Here is an 18,600-nt window from a genome sequence, read left to right on the forward strand (position 1 = left end):
GAACAAGCCAGACAGGATGCACTTGACTTGTTAGATGAGGAACGAGACTTAGCAGCGGCTCGATCAGCAATTTATCAACAGGACCTACGCCGTTATCACAGCCGGCGGGTTAAGTCCAGGACTTTTCAGGAAGGTGACCTGGTGCTCCGGCTCATCTAGGATCTGTCAGATGCACACAAGTTATCCCCACCTTGGGAAGGACCTTTTGTGGTCAGCAAGAACTTAAACAACGGGTCATATTACCTCATTGACGTTCGAGAGCACAAAGACTCACGTAAGTCGGAGGAAGAGACCCGCCGGCCGTGGAACATTGCTCAACTTCGGCCATACTACACCTGAGCCACCGGCTCTCATCATGTAAATACTTTAACATTGTATATACCATGATAAGTAATAAAGCAGGACCATCGGTCTCTTTCCTTTTTCAAAAGATTGTGCATCTTTGTTATTTCTTATTCTCAAATGAGCATTAAGGAGCTGATCATATTTGAATCAAGTTTAACCTTTTTTGGTCCGGCTTATGATCGTATTCGAATCTAGCTGCAAATCTCATGGTCACTTGGGGGCTTCCTGTTCAAACATAGGTCGTATTCAAACCAAAGAGAATATAGCTGTCGTAACTCTCTTGATCGGCTCAAGGCCAAACTCACTAGGGGGCTTCTTGATCGTATCTGAATCATAGCTTAACCCCTTTTGGGTCCGACTTGGATCGTATTCGAATCAGGGTCGTTAAAAACCTCTCAAGGTCATTTGGGGGCTTCCTGTTCAAACATAGGTCGTATTCGAACCAAAGAGAACATAGCTGTCGGTACCCTCTTGATCAGCGCAACGCCAAAGCCACTAGGGGCTATATGGTCGTATTCGAACCTTAGCTTAACCCCTTTGGTCCGGTTTACTGATCGTATTCGAATCAGAAACCCCCAAATAGAAAGTTAAATCGTACTTATTACCTGTTCTTTGCTTTTTAGTTTTTTGTTCTTTAGATTTCACAAATAATTAGCATGATCTTCTTCGCCGGCTGGACTATTTGACAACAAAGCCGCCAAGGTATGATGATCATTAAGTATTCAGAAGCATTGACTTCTCAAAAATATTGAGTTATAAACTTCATCACCCAGATTATTTAAACCGGTGGTCTAAGGATCAAAGGTACAAGTATGGTTGTTGTTTATATGCAATTGCCTGCTGCATTAACCAAAGGGTTAGTTTCAGCCTTGTTCTCTTTTTATATCCGTTTCTGTTTTCATATTGGCTACAAGCTGGGTGTTTTAACCCGTTCGGTACTAAGCCGCCAAGCTAGGTTTTTTCTCTTGTATTTACAGGAACAGAGCTGAAGTATTACAGGGATAACCATAAATATGATGCATATATTGACATCAGGAAACACAGAATCACATACAAGTGTTTTATGCGCGATGGCATAAGCAAAGCATGCAGTGTTTTCACAGCTAAACTATTACAAGGCTTTTAAAGCCCATGAAGATGGTTATTGCTCCTCCCTCGTCGGATCACCGCCCTCTGATAACTGGAAGCTGGGTTTTGACCAGTCAAAACCATTCACGGTGACAAATTCTGCTTCTTCATCAATCAGGCCGGCCGGGTCAACTTCCGGGGCAAATGTATTTTCACGAACATGCGGGATTAAATCCGTCACCTTGTACGAGGGAGTTGCCATCTTCTTATTTTCAACATCAAAACCCGGCTGGTACTTGTCGATGTTGGTTTCATCTCCAAGAATAGTCGCCTGAGGTCGCACCTCCTCACGCAAGCAACAAAGTTGTCCTGTTCAAACAGTGACCCGTCTTCCTTTACCGTGGGGTACCCTCTGGCTACATCAGTCGGGTCTAGATCTGGCACCCAAGCCTTGGAGCAGCTCAGGGCAGTCAAAGCTCCGGCTCTCGCACAGGAGCGCTTAACCTCTTGGAACCTGGCGGGCAAAATTGACAGCTTCTTTAAAACATCGCTGAGCCGGTTGGGTCCTTGATTGGCACGAGAGATGGCAGCAAGCGCCTGTTGTGCGCCAATATACAGTTGCTCTACTAAAGTATACACTGCCTTCAGTTTAATCACATGATCTTGGCTCAGATTCTTGCTTCGTGGGCCTGCACATATTTTATAAACAAAGTCAGCTGGCGGCTTATATTCTGGATCAGCAAAAAAGTACACAGGATTACATATAGACGGCTTACCAAAGATGGCGGCCACCATTTGAGACACCCAGCCCTTTAAACCGTTCAATTCTGTCAAAACCTCTTCAAGGGCTGCTTCGGCCTTCTCGGCGCGTTGTGTCAGAAGCGTTTTTTCCTCTGCCCAGGTTTTCTTCTTGGCAGCGAAGCTGGTCTTCAAATTTTCCGTCTCAGAGAGACTTATTTGCAATTTGGAGTTGGCAGACTTGATTTCTGCTTCCTGACCTGCTAGCCGGGTCTTTGCATCAGTCAATTGCGAGTTCAGTTCAGATAAGGCATTTTGCAAGAAAACGTGCTCAGATGAGTCAAGATTTTGCTCAAAGGTTCAAACATCAAGATTCAAGTCTCAAGTACTTTACAAAAAACCACTTGACACTTGGGGGCTAATGTATGCCAAAACAATTTCTTATGACTCTAAAGACATACTTTAAGTCCCAAGTACTTTACAAAGTAACAACACTTGGCACTTGGGGGCTAATATATGCTATTCAGCAAGTTTCTCAAGGTTAAACTGGATTATGAAATTCTTTGAATACGGGACAAGACAATTTAACGTACCGGCTCATCTATGAACAAAATGAACCGGCCCTTGGGGACTACAGGTGAAGCTTTGTTCTATTTTACTGAACTCAAGAAAAGTTTCAAAGGTAAAAGTCTTGGCCTATATCATAAAGTCTACAGGTCATTCTGGTTCTCTTATAATCTGAAGACTTGGGGGCTGGCGGAATATAGATAAGCCGGAAGAACATACCTCGTATTTCAGGTACAACTGTTTGACCATTTCAATCTCGGAGTCGCGACTGGAGTGCACATGGCTGAGATAGCCGGATAAAATATCGTTGGCATTTAGATGATCATAATTGGCAACATCAAAGCGCACTTTCTGCTTCTCCAATGCCTCTTGTTTCACCGTGTGGCGAGCCAGCACGGTTGGATTCCCTGGTTCAATAAAACGACTCCCGGTGATCAAAATGTCTTGTGCAGATGGTGATGGCGGGTTGGCTAAGCTTAATGGTCCAGTTGCGAAAGGATTCACGATGGTCTCATCAAACGACGGCTCGGGAGGATTTGCTTCTGCATCGACAGGCGGGTCTTCTGGAGCGTCAGTTAATGGAGGAGAAGGTGGCCTGCCGGGTCAGATGCAAGGATTGGCGGGTCTTCTGCCGGTTTAGCTGCCTTTGCCTTCTTGGACTTAGCTTGGCCACTAAGAGAAATGTTGCAGGACTCAGTACAAAGATGCAATTTGAACAACTCGGAAAAAGGAGGATTTTTCATTACCCAGGGGCAGTCTTGAAGGCCGGAAATTGGGTCTGCGATGAGTCGCCAGAAGAGCGAGATACCTCCTGAAAAGATAAAATAAAGTTAAAATAATGCAAGGGAAAGGATCCATTAAACAGAGTTAAAGACAAAAGAAGTAAACCTCATTCCGGCGTTTTTGGGGAGTTTGTTGAAGAGCAACAGCCGGTTTGTCTTCCGTCCGAGCTTGACAGCGGCTCTCATGTTGCTGCTTTTTCAAAAGAAAGTGAGGGTCCAGATAAGCCAAAGGGTGTGAAAACCTTACTTTCCGAGTTACGACTCGAAGTTTCTGTCTTGGCCAATGTGTTGAGTCGGAGGAAATAGTTACCTCTTCTTCCATGGCCTGACTGGCCCCCGTGTCGTCCTGGTAATGATCAGAGTTAATAAGATTATTAAAGAATCGGCCAAGGGAGTCAAGGGCTACCTCCAACTCAGAAGTTTCGTCGAGTTCCATCATGTCTTCAACAGTGCTCCTTTTCTTCTTTTTGGACCTCCGGGTCGTTTTCTTGGCGGTTATGGCAGCGATTCTTGCTTTCTTGGCAGCTTCGTGGTCATATTTCACCTTCCAGAAGTCAGATTTGGCTTGTAAAAAGGTAAAAACAAAATGAAAGGTTAGGTAAGTGTTAAATAATACGGCTGAGAAAAATACAAACAAGAGAGATCAGAGTCTCCTTACTTCTGGCGCCGGGTTAAGCTTGCAGAAAGGGTTTAACCCGACGATACTGCAATCTTCGTACTTCCAGTTCACCAGAAGGGTTGACATTGAAACAATATCTGCTTCCGTTAATTGAACGGGGCTGTGATGAAGAGAGTCGTCTGGGCCTCCACCATACTCGTACATCAACTTTGATCGACGGCTCACAGGAATAACCCGCCATGAGATCCAGCAGCGGGTCATGTCAACTCCAGTCAAGTCGTTTCCTAATAAGGCGTTAATCCTTTTTATGGATGGGATCAGCTTCCTATGTTCGGCAGCCGTAAGCTTGTCAGGGAGCGCAAATTTGGAGTCAAGACGCTCGGCGCGATAACTCGGTAGTGGCTTCTCATTTGCTGGTGAGATATCTTGACAGTAGAACCAAGTCTGGTTCCAGTCTTTGGGATGACTCGGTAAGACTATGAGGGGGAAGACAGCGCCCTGCCGACGCTGAATTGAGATGCCTCCAAGCTCCAAGCTAAGGCCGTTGGTGCACTCATTCTGCCGATTCAGATAAAAGTATTCTCTAAACAGCTCCACGGTCGTCTCTTCCTGAAGGTACACCTCACAGAGCACTTGGAAATTGCAGATATTAGATATGGAGTTGGGCCCGATATCTTGAGGATGGAGTTTGAAAAAGTGGAGGACATCTCTGAAGAACTTTGAGCCGGGCGGTGAAAAGCCAGGGTTCATATGGTCAGTAAAAACAATCACTTCGCCGTCTCTTGGATTGGGCCGTTCTACCTCCGGGTCAGGAGCACGGTAAGACATGACGGTTTTCGCTGGCAAAAATCCTATGGTAAAGAACTCTTTCAAACGTTCCTCAGTTGCGGTTGAGGGAACCCAGTTGCAGATGGTTGGCGCTTTGGACGGCTTGATGTTCAAAAACGAACTGAAAAGAAAGGCAACATGCCGGTTCAATTCAATGGTGAAATTAACAGTTGAATGATGATAATACGGGGAAGTAATGGCGGCTTAGTTAAGGGCTAATGTCATATAAGGAAAAGTAAGCCGGCACAGTAAGCTGGCATGACTACAGGTATTTGAGAAAAGCAAATTCAGCTAAGTGTTGAGACAAACAAGTTTCCTAAATGCTTGGTATTATTCTGGATCAAATGGCTATTCAAAATGGGAAAAATTCTAGACCTAAAAAGTTTAGCGCAGATGAGTCTGTGAGTTCTAATGAGATCTTTGAACCAGAGAAAGGGATCTGTGGGCATCAAAAGTAGGCACAAAAACGCTACCGCACAAGCATATATATCTTTTTGGATCAAGAAGAGGCCTGCGGTGGAAGAACTACGACGAACTGCAATGAACTATGAAGAACATGAAGGAGTCTGGAAACCCTAATGCGGATCTGAGAAGTGAAAAGAAGAAAACTTACAACCACGGATCTCCTGTGGAGGTCGCAGCCGTTCTCTGGATCGACTCGGGTTGATGCAGCGGCCAAGGTCGACGGAGACGGAGCAGAAGCGCGGCGGCGGTGAGGCTCGAGCAGTAGGAGGGTTGCGAGAGGAAGAAGACGGAGAGAGAGAGAAGAATGAGGAAGGCCGAGGCGTGCCTATTTATAAGGAAACATGTGAACAGACGGGTGCAAAAATCGAGGGGGAGCCGAATAATGGTTATCCAACTACATTGACGCCTCGATTCTCGGAAGACATTAAAGATGAAGATCCGTTGGGAGATGACGTCATAAAAGTTTTTTGCGTTTTCAAGAGATGACGTCATGGCGGGTTACAAGAACTTCTGCGAGGATAAGAAGATGGATTTCGTCGAAGTGTTGAAGATTGACAAAGAACGAAGTTCAAAGTCAACCTGGGGCCTAATGTTGGGGATATAACTATCAGTTATGACCCGCCTAGGAGGGGCCGGGTCATCCCCAACGGCGGGGTACACAAGAAGCCCAGTAAACATTAAGATGATAGTTTATCAAATATTATAGAAGGCCCAAAAGCCTAGAGGCGGCTTAAGGCCCAATATTGCAAACCGCCGTATGTAAGGAAAGACTTGTAAAGAAAGGCATGTAAAGGAAGTCACCGAGCCAGACATGATTATGAGCCGGCCGGGACTTTATAGGCCACCAGGTGTCAACCCGTGTATATAAGGGGACGACCCGGTGGCGGCTTAGGGCAAGAAACAAGAGATCAATAACCAAGCCGGCAAGTTAAGCCTCTCGGTGATCGAAACCCCCAGCAATACCAACACAACTAGACGTAGGCTTTTACCTTCATCGTAAGGGGCCGAACTAGTATAAAACCTCTCGTGTCCTTTGTCCCAATTAACCCCTTTAAGATTCCTAGTTGCGATGGCCCTACAACTAAGTCCTTTCACTAGGACATCTGTCGTGACAATTCCACGACAGTTCCGATAACCCCCCGGCACTCCGATATATATCCGGTAAGTTCCGAAACTCATCAGGTGTCCGAATATAGTCATCCAATATATCAATCTTTATGTCTCGACCATTTCGAGACTCCTCGTCATGTCCGTGATCACATCCGGGACTCTGAGCTACCTTCGGTATATCAAAACACATAAACTCATAATACCGATCGTCATCGAACATTAAGCGTGCGGACCCTACGGGTTCGAGAACTATGTAGACATGACCGATACTCATCTCCGGTCAATAACCAATAGCGGAACCTGGATGCTCATATTGGTTCCTACATATTCTACGAAGATCTTTATCGGTCAAACCTCATAACAACATACGCTGTTCCCTTTGTCATCAGTATGTTACTTGCCCGAGATTCGATCGTCGGTATCTCAATACCTAGTTCAATATCGTTACCGGAAAGTCTCTTTACTCGTTTCATAATGCATCATCCCGTAACTAACTCATTAGTCACATTGCTTGCAAGGCTTATAGTGATGTGCATTACCGAGAGGGCCCAGAGATACCTCTCTGACAATCGGAGTAACAAATCCTAATCTCGATCTATGCCAACTCAAAAAACACCATCAAAGACACCTGTAGAGCATCTTTATAATCACACAGTTACATTGTGACGTTTGATAGCACACTAAGTGTTCCTCCGGTATTCGGGAGTTGCATAATCTCATAGTCATAGGAACATGTATAAGTTATGGAGAAAGCAATAGCAATAATTAAACGATCATAGTGCTAAGCTAATGGATGGGTCAAGTCAATCACATCATTCTCTAATGATGTGATCCCGTTCATCAAATGACAACTCATGTCTATGGCTAGGAAACTTAACCATCTTTTGATTAACAAACTAGTCAAGTAGAGGCATACTAGTGACACTCTGTTTGTCTATATATTCACACATGTACTAAGTTTCCGGTTAATACAATTCTAGCATGAATAATAAAAATTTATCATGATATAAGGAAATATAAATAACAACCTTATTATTGCCTCTAGGGCATATTTCCTTCATAAGGATCATAGCAGTTATAGCATAAAATATAAACTCTTAATTATGAATACAAAAATATAATAATACTGTCTCTAGGGCATATTTCCAACAGTTGCACAAGACAATAAAAAGATAGGATGGAAAATAATGTTTTTGTACTTTTGGAATAAAACAAAACTAAAAATAAAGTGTGTGTAAAAGTTGTTGGAAGGTGATTCTTATGCTAAAATTTGGACTGTGGTTCATATGTTCACCAAGTATAATTCTCCAATACATAAAAGTGCGGTAGGTAACATAATCATGTGATAAGGTACATAATTAAATATTTCATGCTCATGTCAAACATATGAATGTGTTGATTCTACATACGCAGTACATCCGTAATATTACTAGACTGAGATACCCTCTGCATCTTATAGCTAAATAGCTCGTCCATAGATCAAGATCCTCTGCATCATCTGAACATTAAGTGTGAACCCAGGTGATTACTTTGAGCAAAATGACATATTGCTGTGTTTACGGGATTCCAATGGACCCTCTAATAAACCTTAACACTTAATGACAACAATTCAATACAAATCTTTTCTACTTTTTGTCGCTCTGGTAGTTTACTTTTGTAAAATTGAACCCAAGTAATGAATATCTCTCCCACTACTGATTACCGATCTGAACTGCCCAAGAATAAACAAGTAATCGGAGAGAAATATACATTTATAGATCAAACAAGATGTCATGCATTAATGTGAACATAAAAAATAATCCATCACATGATCAACACCATTGTTATAGATACATCAGATTAACCATAATCATGTAGGAAAGCTTGTATGGCTATTGTATCGATCATTTAAACACATCAAGATGGACAGATTACAACTTTGGCATAGTCAGGGGGTAGACTACTCACAACTCATCTTTGAGCGCGAGGATTGAGGTTGATGATGGTGAAGATGACTCCCCCCTCCGACAGTTCAGATCAGGACTGGACTAAAAAGGAAGATTGCCTCGGAAACGCGATGTGGCATTAGCGAAAAAATGCTCGATATTTAGGGTTCCGGAGAATATATAGATCATCGAGCACTCGAGGCAACCTCAGGGTGCCCACGGGCCGTAGGCGCCCCTGTAAGGTGGGCACCTAGACCCTGTCCCCCCCCCACCCCCCCCCCCCCAAAGGGTTGGGCCTTGGTAATCACTTTTCTCAGATTTCTCTCTGAAATACCAAATACAACAAAAACAGGAACTTACACCAGAAATTAATTGGTGCAATAGAAATTTATAAAGAAGCATGCCTCAAATATTTGTAACTAACAACTAGTAAGTATGCACGTGCAACGCACGTATTCTAATACATGATAAAAACATCAATCATGTATTTTAAATCTTATTTCTCTCCCAAACGCTAAATACAAATCAAATGATCAAAGGGCAAAGAACAAAAGAGACACGTGATACTCCATTTAGTCGACAATATGTTAAATCTGAATGGCTTAAGAGCATCTACAATCGACCCCCATATCCGCTCTAAACACAGGATAGGCTCTTCAGTAATTGTTCGGACAAAGAAAATACAACCCAATCGGACGCCTCATATCTGGTCCAAGCGTCGAACTGACCGGCAAGCCCCATAGCCAACCCATATGTGGGAAGGCAATAGGGATTTGGCCGATTGCGGACCACCTTTTTTTTCTTTCTTTTCCTTTTTCTCTCTTCACCAATCATATGCATATGACCGGACAATATGAGAAGGGTGGTTGTTTTACAAGGAGAATGAGGGTTCAAAACAGACGTGTCCGGGCACGTCCGAGCCAAATGAAGCAATTGCATCTATAGAAGTTCTAATCAAGCCACACAAAGCAAGCAAAGGAACGCCTATACTTAGAGCATGTACAACAGGACTCCTCAAATTGATCGGGTGGACGCAGGGACGACTGACCGGACAGGAGAGAAAAACAAAAAAATAGCAAAAAGTTGACCCAACCGGACCCCTCAAAGCCTCCTTAAACGCCCAGGCTATCTGTCAACCCTCATATTCATCTCATATATGTGATGAGTATGAGGAGTGCCCGGGCGTGCCCGGACAGTGGTCCTGCGTCCGCCACATAGGATTGGGTCCTCCCATAGAACATATTTTTCTCTCTCTCCTTCTCCACCAATCACATGTATGTGATCGGACATGTACAAAAAGTGAGAGACATGGCTCTGTAAACGTAAAAACAGTGAGTCAATTTTGTTTAATCCGGCTGTGATGAAGATGTGAACCATCGAATCAAAGCCGGATGGATGAAGTGGCGCCAAGCTTCTGGCATTCTCTGTGACAAGAGAGTGCCACAAAAGCTAAAAGGCAAGTTCTACAGGACGGCGGTTCGACCCGCAATGTTGTATGGCGCTGAGTGTTGGCCGACTAAAAGGCGACATGTTCAATAGTTAGGTGTGGCGAACATGCGTATGTTGAGATGGATGTGTGGCCACACGAGGAAGGATCGAGTCTGGAATGATGATATACGAGATAGAGTTGCGGTAGCACCGATTGAAGAGAAGCTTGTCCAACATCGTCTGAGATGGTTTGGGCATATTCAGCACAGGCCTCCAGAAGCTCCAGTGCATAGCGGACGGCTAAAGCGTGCGGAGAATGTCAAGAGAGGGCGGGGCAGACCGAATTTGACATGGGAGGAGTCCGTTAAGAGAGACCTGAAGGATTGGAGTGTCACCAAAGAGCTAGGTATGGACAGGGGTGCGTGGAAGCTTGCTATCCATGTGCCAGAGCCATGAGTTGGTTGCGAGATTTTATGAGTTTCACCTCTAGCCTACCCCAATTTGTTTGGGATTAAAGGCTTTGTTGTTGTTGTTGTTGGCTGTAGATGCTCTTATTTGCGCGTATAAACAGACGCTACTTCCAAAAAGAAGAGCATTTTCTATTAAAAAGAAAACAACTAAAAAAAGCAGCCACTGAGAGGCTATCAGTCTCTCACCGCTCAGACAGACACTTCGCTTTCCCCGCCGCCTGCTCTCCCCGCCGCCTGCTCTCCCCGCTGCATCCTCTCCTTTGCACGCCGCCTCCACTCCAGCCCGCCGGCGCACTCCGTCTCCTCTCCCCAACATGGCCTCGCCTCGCCTCATGGCCAACCCCGCCGGTGTTCCGTAGATGGACTCTACCGCCTCCGTGCCCCGACGCAGATCAAGCCGTGAGCTGCTGGATGTGATGCGGGGCGGGCATCTCGGAGCGAACTGAGATCCACTGCGTGTACGTGGTGAGGACGCTTCGACCTAGAGCTCCATGGCGTCCCACAACCACGAGCACCTCAGGTTCAGTCGGCGCCAGATTGAGGAGAGTCGCGCCGTCGTCAAGGGCCATGGAACTCGGGACGCCGCCGCCCTGCCCCCGCTCCGACGCCATCAAGCATCACCAACTCAGCTCGATGTAGGGGGAGGATGCTTCTTCTTCTTGGGACGTCGGGTCGTCGTGGAAGGTCTCCCTTTTCCTCCCTCTCCTCGTTTCGATTTGGTACGGTGCTAGATTTGGTTCCCTTCCCTCCCTGATGCGGTTCCACACGCCTCTCTCTAACATCACATTGCTAGCATAGATTACTCAACATCTACTGCCATTTAAAAAAACTTTACATGAAAGAAAATGAAAGGGGTTCAAAGTCTGCGGAGCAATTTGGCATTCGAGGACATCTTCAAGTCAGAAGAGAAGTAATGTACTGAAGTTCAGTCAATCTAAGGATAGCAATTAACTGTAAGTCAATCTTAGGATAGCATTCGCCTGCAAATATGTGTACACATACTCCTGTTTGAACAGCAACAGCACCACGGTGGCCTGTTTCAAAATTTCACTAATGGATGGAATTTTTTTACTCAAAAGAAGCACAAGCTTACCAGATCTCTATAGGAAGGTATCTGCTCAGGGAGCAACATGAGGTCAACATCTTCCCCTTTGCTAGCATATTGCTCACCATATCTCTTAGTGTCTAGTTGACCATCTTCATAATCAAGAGCACCAGTAAGAAAAGCAATTACACTGCTATTTTTATTTAAGAATAAACAGTTGGTAGTTAGACATAAAAACAGCAAGTACAAAAGTCTTTGCAAAATACACTATCCTTACAAACATAATTGCCTTCCTGACAAGAAGCATTTAAAATTTGTAGAAAGAGACGTGTTAACTTACCCTAAGCAAAAGTATAACCATACTCTGAACTCAAGTACTCAATTAGAGAAGACATGGCTGTTCCAAAACCACGCCCACCAAGAAAAGTTGTATCTGCTTCCTGCCTAGAAGCAAAAATTCTCTCCCATGAAGATGTAGGCCATAGTGTGTCCAGGGCAGCGATAATTCTGTCCTTGCATGTATCAACCTGCTCTTATAGATTAACTTACAGTTAATTGCTATCATGATATTTAATAAACAACCTGCTTCACACTCTATCCCTAACAATAAGCAAGAATTTTGACTTCAGTCAGAATGGAAGTAACTTTACATGCTCAAAAAAACTATACATTACGCAGATGTCATAGATGCTTGCAGTTTTCATTAGAAATATTTCACATTGGTAGAGAATGTCACAGCTTTGTGAAAAGCATTGTGGTCGCATGGCTGATATACTCATCGTCTACAAGCTATATCTCCATTGCAGCACATAATAGTGGTGAACTAATACAATATGAAGACTTGCAATGTAAAAAAAGATCCATGACATGAGCAAATTATCGATGTCAAAGGTGTTGCATTCGATGTCAGAACAAGTTGCTATAATAGATCTAGTTATCAAGAACAATTGTACTGAAATTCATAAATCCCTCTCCCTCTGAAGTGCTTGCTTTTCTTCTGTAAATATGAGTGTGAATTAGCTACAATCTGAAGACTTGCAATGTAAAAAAGATCCATGACATGAGCAAATTATCGACGTCAAAGGTGTTGCATTTGATGTCAGAACAAGTTGCTATAACAGATCTAGTTATCAAGAACAATTGTACTGAAATTCATAGATCCCTCTCCCTCTGAAGTGCTTGCTTTTCTTCTGTAAATATAACAGATTTAGTTATCCATGACATGAGCAAATTATCGATGTCAAAGGTGTTGCATTCGATGTCAGAACAAGTTGCGATAATAGATCTAGTTATCAAGAACGATTGTACTGAAATTCATAAATCCCTCTCCCTCTGAAGTGCTTGCTTTTCTTCTGTAAATATAACAGATCTAGTTATCCATGACATGAGAAAATTATCGATGTCAAAGGTGTTGCATTCGATGTCAGAACAAGTTGCGATAACAGATCTAGTTATCAAGAACAATTGTACTGAAATTCATAAATCCCTCTCCCTCTGAAGTGCTTGCTTTTCTTCTGTAAATATAACAGATCTAGTTATCCATGACATGAGCAAATTATCGATGTCAAAGGTGTTGCATTCGATGTCAGAACAAGTTGCGATAACAGATCTAGTTATCAAGAACAATTGTACTGAAATTCATAAATCCCTCTCCCTCTGAAGTGCTTGCTTTTGTTCTGTAAATATAAGTGTGAATTAGCTACAATATGTGCAACAGTTGTTTTTCTTCTGTATGATATAGACGTAAATTAGCTACGATGCACAATATGAGCAACGATTGTTTTTCTTCTTTATTTTGCTCATGCCACGCGAGCAACAGTTTACCTTTTGACAAGCTGCATCTCCAGGCTTGAAGTGGCGCTCATCACCCAGTATGATGGGAAGATTCAATGCCAGAGTCGACATTATTGACATTTTCCTTGTTAGAAACGGCACTGTGGGGTGTTTTTAATGAATTTGGACCATGAAATGGAGTCTCATCGGACATCATCACATCAACAGGTATGCCAGGATCACAATTGTCTGTACAATGTCAGTTGTTCACACATAAATGAAGCTATTATGTTTGGTTAGAAAAACATCACCTTTCGCCACTGGTTTGTATCATAGTTGGGTGACAGCAGAGTGCACCGTGGGCTTCTCTGCAGTGTGAAAATCTTCTGTCAGAAATAATTGATCATCAATATGAATATACTTGTGATTCGTCATATGTATCATAAAGAACAGAGAAAATGGACAAACCCGGCGGTATGCCCACGGGTGTTATGGAGTGCGCTTTCCATTTAGAATAGCATATGTAGTTTTCTTATGATCCCTTGCCTCACGTCTCCTTTTTTAATATCATGCATACCTCTCCCTCTCCCTTTGTCTCCTTAAATCTTTTGGATATGCTTTTTGACCTGTGAGAAATGAGATCTTCAGGATTTACAAGGTCCAAGTAGGTAAGAGTTGGTGATATATGTATTTACCTGAATTGCCGTTGTTCGCTTGCGGCCCTGAAATGGAGTCCGTACCGCACTACCCCATTATAGATCATGGTGTCCTGTAGATATCAAATTTGTACACACATGATGGTAACAAATAATATATCAGAAGTGTAATGGTGAAATTTCCTGTATTTTTCTTTCTCATCATAAGATGTGGAAATTGAAATAATCTAACCTTGCAGTGGCAGGCTGGAAGTACTCCGATGTCGACCAATGTCCTTGAGATGGTGCGGCCACCAGGGTGAGGACGGTGTGGACACCGAAGCTAGGGCGGCGTGTCGGGATGGCGCCAGGTTTCCTTGAGACGGCGGCCAGCGAGTCGAGGACGTTATGGACACCAGATCTAGGGCAGGTCGTCGGGACGGCGCCAGGTTTCCTCGAGACGGCACCTGCTAGGGCAGGTTCGTGGCCTGGTGGCGGTGTTTTTTTTTTCTATTTAGCTGTTGGTGGCGGCGTTGATCACGGACGTGCTGTTTAATTTCGTGGGCTCCCATCGTTGGGTTGTCTAGCATCCTAAGCGGGGAGTCTGCCGGCAGAACATTTGTTTTGAACCGTAGATCTGATTGTAGTATGGTGAATGTAACGTGGACAGTTGGATGGAACTTAATGGGTCAGATCGGACGTGGGGGGTTATCCTGTGTGCACTTTTTGGGGTGCATGTAGGGAAAGTCATGTTTCGTCTTTTAATAGTAGTATAGATGTAACATGAATCATACAAAAATTATAGATACATTTAAGACGTGTCGACATCCCAAGCTTACTATAAAAATTATAAATAAGTTGACATTTAAAAATGATGCATGATTGATCTCTAGTGCAACTATTACATTCTCATGGCTACGGCTGTGACATCCAATACACAAAGAGATGTGAGATCAGAGGAATCCTACATTTCGAACATTTCGAACATTTCGAAGAGCAACTTCCACCATATGACCATACTCCATTAATAATCCAAAGTAATGCCCTCACTAATCCACTTATGCTCGTAGGGAATTCTTATAGCAGGTGTAAATTCACTCAAATATGGATATTTAAGTTCCCATCGTTAAATAACTAACCAGAGCACATTTTCCTTTTGTCTTAAACTATATCTTCAACATGCATTACCACATTAAAACTTCATGGGAAATATATATAACCATAACTCTACAGGCACACATGCAGATGCGATACTGCTAATTATTATTAACCAGACATAAAATCGTTCCCGTGTGCAAGACATAAAATCGTTCAAGTCCAACAAAGTACAGAAGGTAGTATCAAGATCGACATTCAAGTTACCAACTACAGAACTAACTATCAGGGTTAGATGCTCATTTAAAAATGATGCATGATTGATCTCTAATGCAATTATTACATTCTCATGGCTACGGCTGTGACATCCAATACACAAAAAAGATGTGAGATCAGAGGAATCCTACATTTCGAAGAGCAACTTCCACCATATGACCATACTCCATTAATAATCCAAACTAATGCCCTCACTAATCCACTTATGCTCGTAGGGAATTATTATAGCAGGTGTAAATTCACTCAAATATGGAGATTTAAGTTCCCCTAAATTCTAAAAAGTGCATACGCATTAATTAAAGGTAACGAGCGGCCGGTCTTACACACGCATGCATGTAGTTTTGTGGTTTAAATTTTGTCTTTATTCGTGACGTGGCATGTACTACTAGGATGGTTACATGGGCAAGACACCGCATTATTCCATGGATGCGCATGTCCATTTATTCAGGTTTTCAAATTTTTAAAAAATCATATCTTTTAAACCGTGCTTCAGAATTTAGATCCGTTTTCACTATTGGAATCCTCGCGACGAGATCTTTGAAACTAGATCCCGCATGAGTATGTTTTAAGGAACTTTTTATGCCAACTTTGATGCTATATTGTGCAACTCTATTACTGTATTGTGCAACTTTATTACTACATCGTGCAACTTTTTTCCAAAACTAATGTTTGAAGCTGCACCTTCGTATGAGGTTGCAATCTAGAAACCACGACAACTTTGATGTGCAACTAGTCTATTGCCTCGACGAAAGTCGATGTGCAACCTCCTCTTGTAATGTAGTCTAGTTACACACACATTGATGTTTAGTTGGCTTGTAATATAGTCTAGTTGCACACACATTGATGTTTAGTTGGCTTATAATGTAGTCTAGTTGCACACACATTGATGTTTAGTTGGCTTATAATGTAGTCTAGTTGCACACACATTGATGTTTAGTTGGCAGGAAGACTAGTTGCACACACATATGCTCAATTGGCTTCTAATTTAGTCTACTTGCACACACATTGATGTTTAGTTGGCAGGACACTAGTTGCACACACATATGCTCAGTTGGCGCGGTAATCTAGTCTAGTTGCACACACATTGATGTTTAGTTGGCAGGACTTTTTTGGCACACACATATGCTCAGTTGGCGCGGCAATCTAGTATAGTTGCACACACATTGATGTTTAGTTGGCAGGAAGGCTAGTTCGTCGAAACATCCCCATGCGGGATCTAGTTTCGAAGAGCACGTCGCAAGGATTCCAGCGGTGAAAACGGATCTTAATTCCGACATGTGAATTAAAAGTTATGCTTTTTTTTAATTTTTGAAATCACGAATTAAATACACCAAAGAATAAAACGCATGCACCGAAAAGATGACTGTGCAAACATTTAAGAACCAGGTGAAAAGCTTTCTTAATTAGGATGATTAATTAAAAAAGGGACACAAAATTTCCAGTTTAGGCCGGCCGCTCGAGTAGACTAAGCGAGCAGCCGCCGCTCGCTAGACTTGGCCTTAAGGGCATCTCCAGCCGCGCCCCCAAGAAGGCCCCCCAGGCGTCTTTTCGTCCACTGGCGCCAAAAAATCGGCCCAGTCGCGCCTCCAAGAGCCCAGTTTTCACCGGCTCAGGCCGAAATTGGCGCCGGCGGACCCAACCCGAACCCGACGCGCTGGGGGTCGCTCGGGGGCGCCGGGTGAATCGTTTTTGGCGCGAAGAGCCGCGGGCCCGCCGCGTCAGCGACTCTACTCTCTTCTTGCCCCTTCGTCGTCCTCATCGCCTCGTTTCCCGCAGCGAATCAATGCCAAAGCTGCCGCGCGCTGCCGCGCCGGTCAGCCTCCATTGATACCTCACGGGCGGCGCAGTGAAGGCTGGGCGGCGCGTCCCTCGGCCGCCACGCAATCACGCCACGCGTAACGCGCCGGCCAAGCCTACCACGCGGCGCCTCCGCCTATAAAAGCCGACTGCAAGCGCGCCGGAGAGGCTCACCCCGATCATCCACCGACGACGCGCTCATTTCTCCCCCTTTCCTCCTCTCGCTGTCACCAGTTGAGAAAGCATGGCCGAACGTTTCCCAGGCGACGGCGCGGCGGCAAACGGATTCGGGCGCCGTCATCTGCGTGAGGACGAGGCTCGCCTCCTTTTCAAGGCCGAGTACCCGGTCCCGCCGGACATGCGGGTGCCCGGGGCTTGGAGGATCAGCGTCGGTGGCGTGCCGGTGCCACCACCACCCACCGGGGCGACGCGGCGTGCGGAGATCGCACGCATCCGCGCGTCCCTGCCGCGGGCGGCGAGGGAGGGGCCACGGTACGTCCCCGACAGCCCGCTCTGGGAGCCCTACTTCCGCCGCCGTCACGCCGAGCAGCTCGAGGCCACCAACGGCGTCGTGCCCTCCGGCAGGCTCAACTCCGATGGCCGGCACCGGTGGTGGGGCGTGCCCGGCCGCACGTTGGAGGCCGTCCTCGAGTACATCGAGGGCGGCAACACGCCGCGCCTCGAGTATCCCGCTCCCCCGTCCTGCTCACGCCGCCGGGGAAGCTCCTGGACGCCGAGGCGCATGGAGACCGGGGCGTCCTCCTCCTCGTCCGGCGGCTCTCCCTGCCTCCGCCTCCGCCCCATCAAGCCGGAGCCCCAGGACACGCCTGTCAGCGCGCGTACCCGCAGCTCCGGCGGCTCTCCCTGCCTCCACCTCCGCCCCGTCAAGCCGGAGCCCCAGGACACGCCTGTCAGCGCGCGTACCCGCAGCGCCGGCGCCCTCGTCGAGCCCAAGGTGGAGTCCAGCCTCCCCCCGGAGTACGAGGAGATAGCCCGGCACGGCTTCTCCGACGAGAACGCCATGCGGTGGTCGCGCGATGACTACGTGCGCGAGGAGATGGTCCGGCAGCGCCGGGCCCTGGAGGAGATCGCCGCCTGCAAACATGGGCGCAAGGACGGGGACGGTGTCATCGTCCTCGATAGCGACGACGACGACGCCCCCGGACCGTCCAACCCGCCGCGCCAACCGGGGGAGGGATGCAGCAGGGACGGCGGAGGCGTAGGCGGGGGCGACGACGACGACGACGACGGCGATGACTACACACGGTTCTACAGCCTCCTCGGCATGTAGAACCGCGTGGGCGGGCGGCGAGGGAGACGGCGGGGGTGGCCCGCGATAGTTTTTTTTCTTTTTTAAAAAATATGTTTAAATTTGAACGAACTCGCCCGTGTTTGCACCAAATTTGAACATTTTAAAAACCCGTGGGGGCCGCGACTGGGGGGCATTACGCCCCCAGTGCGCGGTTTAGCGCCGGTGCGCCCCCAACGGCTGGAGATGCCCTAAGTTCCCATCGTTAAATAACTAGCCAGAGCACATTTTCCTTTTGTCCTAAACTATATCTTCAACATGTATTACCACATTAAAACTTCATGGCAAATATATATAACCATAACTCTGCACACACACATGCAGA

General features: G+C 45.5%; 2 long non-coding RNA genes across 2 annotated transcripts; one reads left to right on the forward strand and one right to left on the reverse strand.

The window, feature by feature from the left end:
- The first annotated feature begins 10,521 nt into the window (after nucleotides 1–10,521).
- Nucleotides 10,522–14,509, forward strand: LOC125536500. The gene is made up of 3 exons (XR_007295060.1): nucleotides 10,522–11,029; nucleotides 13,238–13,391; nucleotides 14,059–14,509. It is a non-coding gene; the product is annotated as an uncharacterized LOC125536500 (long non-coding RNA).
- LOC125536501 lies at nucleotides 11,302–13,346 on the reverse strand. Its single transcript, XR_007295061.1, has 3 exons — nucleotides 13,215–13,346; nucleotides 11,731–11,917; nucleotides 11,302–11,542 (listed from the first exon to the last, which is right to left on the reverse strand). It is a non-coding gene; the product is annotated as an uncharacterized LOC125536501 (long non-coding RNA).
- Nucleotides 14,510–18,600: the final 4,091 nt, after the last annotated feature.

The sequence above is a fragment of the Triticum urartu genome, chromosome 2, assembly GCF_003073215.2.
Source record: "Triticum urartu cultivar G1812 chromosome 2, Tu2.1, whole genome shotgun sequence".
Taxonomy (NCBI): Eukaryota; Viridiplantae; Streptophyta; class Magnoliopsida; order Poales; family Poaceae; genus Triticum; species Triticum urartu.